The sequence below is a fragment of the Marmota marmota genome, unplaced genomic scaffold (genome assembly GCF_001458135.2).
Source record: "Marmota marmota marmota unplaced genomic scaffold, marMar, whole genome shotgun sequence".
Classification (NCBI taxonomy): Eukaryota; Metazoa; Chordata; class Mammalia; order Rodentia; family Sciuridae; genus Marmota; species Marmota marmota.
The window spans coordinates 4,386,555-4,393,670 of NW_026000076.1; the positions used below are offsets into that span (position 1 = coordinate 4,386,555).

At 37.7% G+C, this 7,116-nt stretch overlaps 1 pseudogene; it reads left to right on the top strand.

Annotated features, from left to right (window-relative positions):
- Positions 1 to 1,766: 1,766 nt before the first annotated feature.
- Positions 1,767 to 5,556, top strand: LOC125620139 (annotated as a pseudogene).
- Positions 5,557 to 7,116: the final 1,560 nt, after the last annotated feature.

Genomic DNA, 7,116 nt, shown 5'->3' on the forward strand with positions numbered 1-7,116 from the left:
TTGATTTCCTTCCCAGGGTAAGAGAAACTAATTGCAATATTCAGTCACAAATCCTGTAAGTTTTAAAAGTTACATGTTAATGTACCATGTTATAGATGTTTCTAGTCTATATTGTCAGCATCCATTGAAACATTCAGCAAAAATCAGTTGAACACCTTCCACATGCCAGGCAAACATGTAAAATTCTTTGGTTTAACATGAATCCTGAAGTTTTTATTATAATACACAGAAGTCGGTTTAAAAGTCCTTGTGAAGCAAACCTCTAACATCCCGGTATTTTATTTTCTGTTGGAGATGATCAGTAAAACCGTGTATTTGAGTTGTGTTGTACTGGGCTTTGTATCAAATGAACTAGTCAAGAGTATTGTTTTTCATTCCGTTGATGGAATGCAGATTTCCCATTAAAAAGCAAATCTTCATTTTAAAAAGTTTTAATAAAATGGTGCTTCTCTCCAGTTGGTTAAATTTAAAAAAAAAAAAAGTGTTCTATGTGAGACTCTTCTCCAGATCTAGGCAAAGAACATTTTCATTTGAGGGTGAGCTGATTGCATTGGTATTTAACTCACAAGCATTTGTCCACTCTGGGGAGGGAAGCAAACCCTGTAGCCTTCTGGTTTGCATAACAGTGCGGTGAAGATCTGATGCTGGGTTTTTGCTGGGCAGACAGCCCTGCCCTCGGAGTGCTGACAGATTTCAGGGAATGCCTGTGCCCAAATAGTTAATATTTTCCTCTTCAGTTTTGGAACTGAGACATTCCCGATTGCCTTGGTACTCCACCCTTTCTGGGTTTTTGAGGCAAATTGGAAGTCTTATGTTATATAACTGGCAAAAATGGTGGAGACAGATGCTAAATTCATCCAGCTGCCACAAGAAGCAATGCATTAAATAAAACAATATTCGCCTTCTCGGCATGGGTACTACCAAAACCCTGGGTCAGGAATAAAAAATTAGAAGGTGGTCCTCACCCTCCAGGAGCAAATAATTGGGTTGGTTGTTTTTTTTTTTGTTTGTTTGTTTTTGTTTTTTGTTTTTTTTAATCAATGCTTTTTGGTGTCAAGAAGCAGAAGAGCACTTGGGCTGGTTCATGCAAAGCCAGGGATTATTATAAACAAGGGAAGAAAACCTTTTGGGTCTCAATGAGGGACTGAACACAAGAAGTGAGTGCCAACAGGAACCCATATTACTGTCCTTGCCTCCTGGAGGCCCAACTCTTTCTCTGCTGCTTTTTCTCTGAGCCTCTACTTGATGCTCATTCCCAGCTGACCAGCTAAATCAGCGTCAGACTAGTTCAGACTACATGTTGAACCTGTCTATCACTCTTCCTCTTCTACAGGAGGAGAGTTTTAGCTGGACAGATGGGGTTACTCAGCTAAAGAATTTCTTCCAAGTTTCCTTTGCCACAACTGTAGACATTTATTAAACTCTGGCCAATGCAAGATGTAAAATTTCCAGGTATAAAGAAGAGTGAGATCCTCCTTTTTTTTCCCCCTTGCTGATTAGTTGTAAGCTAACATGACATGAGAAGTTACTGTTTTTGACCTAGAGATGGAAGCTGCAGGTTGAGAATGGCAGAGCAACAAGATGAAAGGAGCCCAGGTCCCCAACTCCATGGAGCTCATGTGATTATTAACCCTTCCCAGTCTACTTAGGTTCAAACTATTATACAAAAGAGAAGATTTGTATGTCATTTGAGCTTGAATTAGATTGGGTTTTGTTTTAAAAGTTAGAACCTATAACTTAATACACCTACTTTCTCTACTTTTCTACATATAAGATGGAAAATGATAGCTGTGTCCCTTCTAAGTTTACCAGGCCTCAATAGAAGTGATAAACAAGGATTTCAACTTCGACTATCCAGGCAAGAGAACTGACTGGCCGTCTTCAGTCAACTAAATTAAGAGGGGTGAGTTGGAGAATATAAGCCTAGCTACTGAAGCTCACCCAGCCTCTGGGGGGTGTGAAGTGGAGATTCCATTTCTCTACAGAGTTTCATCTATGTTATTGACCCATATTTATGTACTGAGACCAACCATTTCTAAAGGCATATATGTTGTCTTAGAAATAAATAATTTATAACACGGAAAAGCCAAGCAATGCATTAAGCAGATTAGTGAGTGAGAAGGGAAACTTGGAAATTGGAAAGGAAACCTCTCTCTCTTTTTTACCTCCTTTGGATGTGAGAGTAGAATGGCTAGCTAGGGAATGATCTTGTCCTCTCACATAGACCTTCCAAAAATGCTGTTTTGTCAGAGGATGACAGCTGGAATAATCTGCCGCATTGGCAGCAGTGGGAGAAGAGATTTAATTTAGTTGATTTTCTGTGGTTGTTGGTTGTTCGCAGTCTCGTGGTGATGGAAGGTGCACGTTTTTTCGAAGGGACCAAGAAGCTGCTGTAGGTTTGGTTCTCTCGGCAGCAACATGATGCAAACCAAGGGTCTGGGGATCTTCGCACTATCCCAAGATCTGAATGAGATGCACTTTTGAAGGATGCGCAATGTTCAATCACAAGTATGACAAAAACTGACAAGCAGGAAGCTTATATACTCAGCGAGACAGCATATTTGTCTCCAAGAGATGTTTCCTTCTAAAGACATGTGGTACCACCCTCTTGCTGAAAGCACTGGCTCCCCTGTTAAAGCTTGCTAGGGATTACCGCAGGTTTGACTCAATTCAAAGCATCTTTTATTCTTGCAAGGATTTCATGAAGCCTTCTCATTAAGGATGCCCACACCAGAATTTCTGGGAAGAAATAGATTTTTTTTTCAAATGGAGCAGCATTTTGTATGGGACATATGAATTCTGACTGTTGGTACTTGTATACTCTGGGTTTCCCAGAGAGTTGGGTAATAAGTCAGCCAGATCAGACCCTGGAAATTTTGTTAAGTGAGCTTGATCCAATAGTTATGGACCAGTTCTACATGAAAGATGGTGTTACTGCAAAGGATGTCATTCATCAGCGTGGAATTTGTGATCTGATGCAGGTTCTGTCATTGACACCACAGTGTTCAATCCTTGTGGGAGTATTCAGTGAATAGAATGAAATCGGATGGAACTCATCGGACTATTCTCATCACTCCAGAACCAGAATTTTCTTATGTTAGCTTTGAAACAAACGTAAGTCAGATCTCTTATGATGACCTGACCAGGAAAGTTGTGGAAGTCTTCAAGCCAGGAAAATTTGTGAACACCATGTTTGTTAATCAGAGTTCTAAATGTCACACAGTGCTTTCTTCACCCCAAAAGATTGAAGGTTTTAAATGTCTTCATAGCCAGAGTGCTATGTTCAATGATTACAATTTTGTTTTTACCAGTTTTTCCAAGAAGCAGCAACAATAGCAGAGTTAATTAAGGAAAATGAAGAAAAAAAAAAACACAAAAAGAGAACACACAGAGAAGGTGGTGGCTGCTTTATAGATGTTGGTACTGGGGGCCATGTTTTCAATAACCACCACCTGTAGTTGTAGAAAGCCCTAGATGTTGTGATCATTTTGGAGTGTATGCATTATTATATCAAGGAGTTAGATATCTTGCATGAATGTTCTCCTCTCTGTTTAGGTATTCTATGCCACTCTTGTTGTAAAATTAAAATTGCATGTGGAAAAAAAATTTTTTAACTATATGAGACTTTACAACACTTGTGAAAACAATTCAATTTGGTTCACAGTATACTATTTCTGCAAGTGTTGTCCAAAATTCCCCACAGACAAGGCTTTTGTCCTCATTAGGTGTTGGCCTCAGCCTAACCATCTGGGACTGTTCTATTAAATTGCTGCCAGAATTTTATATCCAGTTGCCTCCACTTTCTAGAACATATTATCTGCTAATGTTACTGAAGCCAGTTTCTAATTCATACAGATGTTTTGTGCAACAGCAATTAAATTTTTCTTTCCCAAGACAAGTCTTTAGAAAATGGATCCCATTACTCATTTTGTGTATTACTATTTTAATAATTGTTTCTGCATTTGGAGTCCTTTGATTTCTTCTCTCAACCTGGTGTCTTCCCCTCCATCCCCACAAATGAAGCAATACACTTATGTTGTGGGTTTATATACTAATCTTATACCCCGGGGTGGGGAAATGGGGAAAAGTCTCTGGGCTTAATTTTCTTTGAAGAGCATATTAATTTGGCCTCTTTTTTTTTTTTTTTTTTTTTTTGACATGGGCTCTTTTGGAAGATAAGTGACAAAATTAAACATCTCCCACAAAAGATTTTAAGCATCTCCAATGTTGACTAGCAGGGAGGAGGCATAGAGTTATATATAGATCAAGGTTAGGGTGTATGACTGAACTGTACACTGTGCTCTGTAATAAATGAGATTAGTTTCTAATGGAGTACCATGCCTTTACTAACTTGCTACGAAGTGGTATAAAAGGATTTTTATCACTAAGTAAAATAAGTAGGGAAATTTAGCATATAGGTTGTCCTGGATTCATTAAGTCCTCTCTTCTTGGATCATCCACTTAACTTTTAGTGGCCATTGCCACTCATTTCCTTTAATAGGATACTGTAAACTTTGGTTCAAAGCAGAATCAGTGGTTTTCCATCTTAAGACAGAAATTCTGTGATTGACACATGTGAGTACTCTGACTTCATTTGTTCCTATATCATCTTTCTTCCACCATGACATTCACAGGATCAAATGAATGACTGCCCGGAATGAAAACTGTCCCGGCTATTCAGATATTATCGTGTAGCAGAATGTATGGATAGATTAAAAAACATTAAAATCCTAAAAATATCCAGTGGAAAATGACTAGTAATACAGGCTTTTAAGAGTTGGGATCTTTTAGCTATATTTGCAAATACTGTGATATTCAAGCAACTGAGAGAACAGCAAAATTGACTGTATTTTGTCTTTCTTAAACTCACAATATTTTCTTGATAATTTCTGGATTGATGCCATGATGCTTTGTTCCTTCCATAATTACAAATGAAATATGTTTTTTCAGTGTTTCTAAACATAAAATATACTTGGTTTGAAATCAAGTCATTGGACACTGTTTTGACTTATATCTCAAGCATACTGCTGATGGAATGTTTCATTAACAAAGCTTTCCATCAACTTGATCTGTTTGGTTCTGTAATGAACACAGCACCTAATGTTTTGCTCTGTTGTGAGGATCTATATTCAAGATGGATTTTGTTTCAGAGCAGTATCCCAGTAGTTTGGTAACCTTTGTTGGCTTGAGGTCTGACTTTTATTTTATTTTATTTTCCCTTTTCCGTCATAGACTTAAGACTTCCAGTGTTGAAATCTTGCACAAATTTGTGTGGAACAAAGCCTAGAGAAATAAAAACTCTAGACTTAATAGAATCTATTCTAGCCTGATAGAAAAAGGCAAAGTTTGGTGCTATAATTTTTCTCTTCATTGGTGTTGGACTTAAATCAGTTGAAATGTATTTCTGTATCACAATTAAACTTAAATAAGAGTTGGCTCACTTAATTGTCTAGTGATAATCAGAAATTTTCTGTTGATCTGTTTTATGTCTACTTGACCAAATACTATGGATCTTTATAGTTTATGCTTTTAATCCATGGGGTATAGAGGATTTCATTTATGGTTGGTTCTATGAAACAGAACAGATTTATAAGCTTAATCATTTTTTCATACAGGTATATTTTCCCATGTTTTGTTTTGTGTTTATTTTGTGGTGATACTGGGGATCTAACCCAGGGCCTCTTAACTAGGCAAACACCCTACCATTGATCTATATCCCCAACCCCTCTCATTTTCTTGAATTGACAGAATTTCATGTCTAGTTTCCTGTCACTAATAAGCTGAAAATAATTTTATGAAAATGTATATATCCTGATCTTAGAATAAACTTAAATTAGAAAATACTTAGAAAAATTTCCATTGAGAACAAAACAAAAATCCAGGTTTGGTAGAGTAACCTATAGACCTATCTGAAAGGTCGAGTCAGTAGGCTTGCTTGAGCCCAGAAGTCCTGGGCCAGCCTAGGCAAGATAGCTTGACCTTGACTGATGGATAATCTTAGAAAAACAAAATACTACATTGTGTGACGTACCTATTTAACCAGGCAAGTGAATTTTTACATTCAACAATGAGCAGTCATTGATTTTAAAAAGAGGTTCCTGTGTTTCCATCACAAGCACATAGGTGGTAATATTCTTCCAGACAAATTAGCTGCCACCAATTACTTCAACTCCTGCCGCCCCACCCTTCAAACTTGTCATTCTCATCCACCTTTCTCTTGCTGTCAAGAAGAGGGTTTAGATTCCATTCCTTCAAAGACTATTCAATGAATTCTTTCTTTATATTTCTGTCTCTGACATTGAATTGTGAGTTTTGCAGATATTCTGTTGGTCACTGTTAAAACATTTCCATCAGTTCGTTTTATTTTCCCAGTGCCCACCCTCCCTTCCTTTGACTTCATCTCAGGCCTCTGTGTTAATCTTTGAAAGAAGACCAGTTATTTAAAAACAACCCACTACACATGGTGGCACACACATGTAATCCCAGAAATGAGTCTGGGAGGCTGAGGCAGGAGAAGTTTGAGGCTGGCCTCAGCAAATTAACAATACCCTGTCTCATTAAACGTCCCTTTGTTTAATTATTACTAAGGCAATACGTGGTACATCTTTTACACTCAAAAATGGAGATGTAAAAACAAACTGTCCAAAATTCCACTGCTGATTATGATGGATGTAGGAAAAAAATCTGAAAGAATATGCAAATATTAGGAAAAAAAACCAGAGCCACGTGTGGTGGCATACCCTTTTAATCCCAATGACTTGGGAGGTTGAGGCAGGAGGATCACAAATTCAAAGCCAACCTTAGCAACCTAATGAGACTCTTTCTCAAAAAGTAAAATGACTGGGGATATAGTTCAATGGTAAAGTGCCCCTGGGTTCAGTCCTGTTTGTGGGGGAGTCAGGTGGAACCTGAACTCAAACTAACAAATGTCTACTGGTTTCTTGGAGGACACTGAAAACCTATGAATATGATGAACTTGATGCAAAGTCAAAGTTAGAGGCTTCTGACTTCAATTTTTATGGCAAGAAAGGCACTTATCCATGGATGTCTAGTACCCTGTTGAATATCTGGCCTCAGGGGCTAAAAGAATAATAAGTTGATATTTATAATATTTTT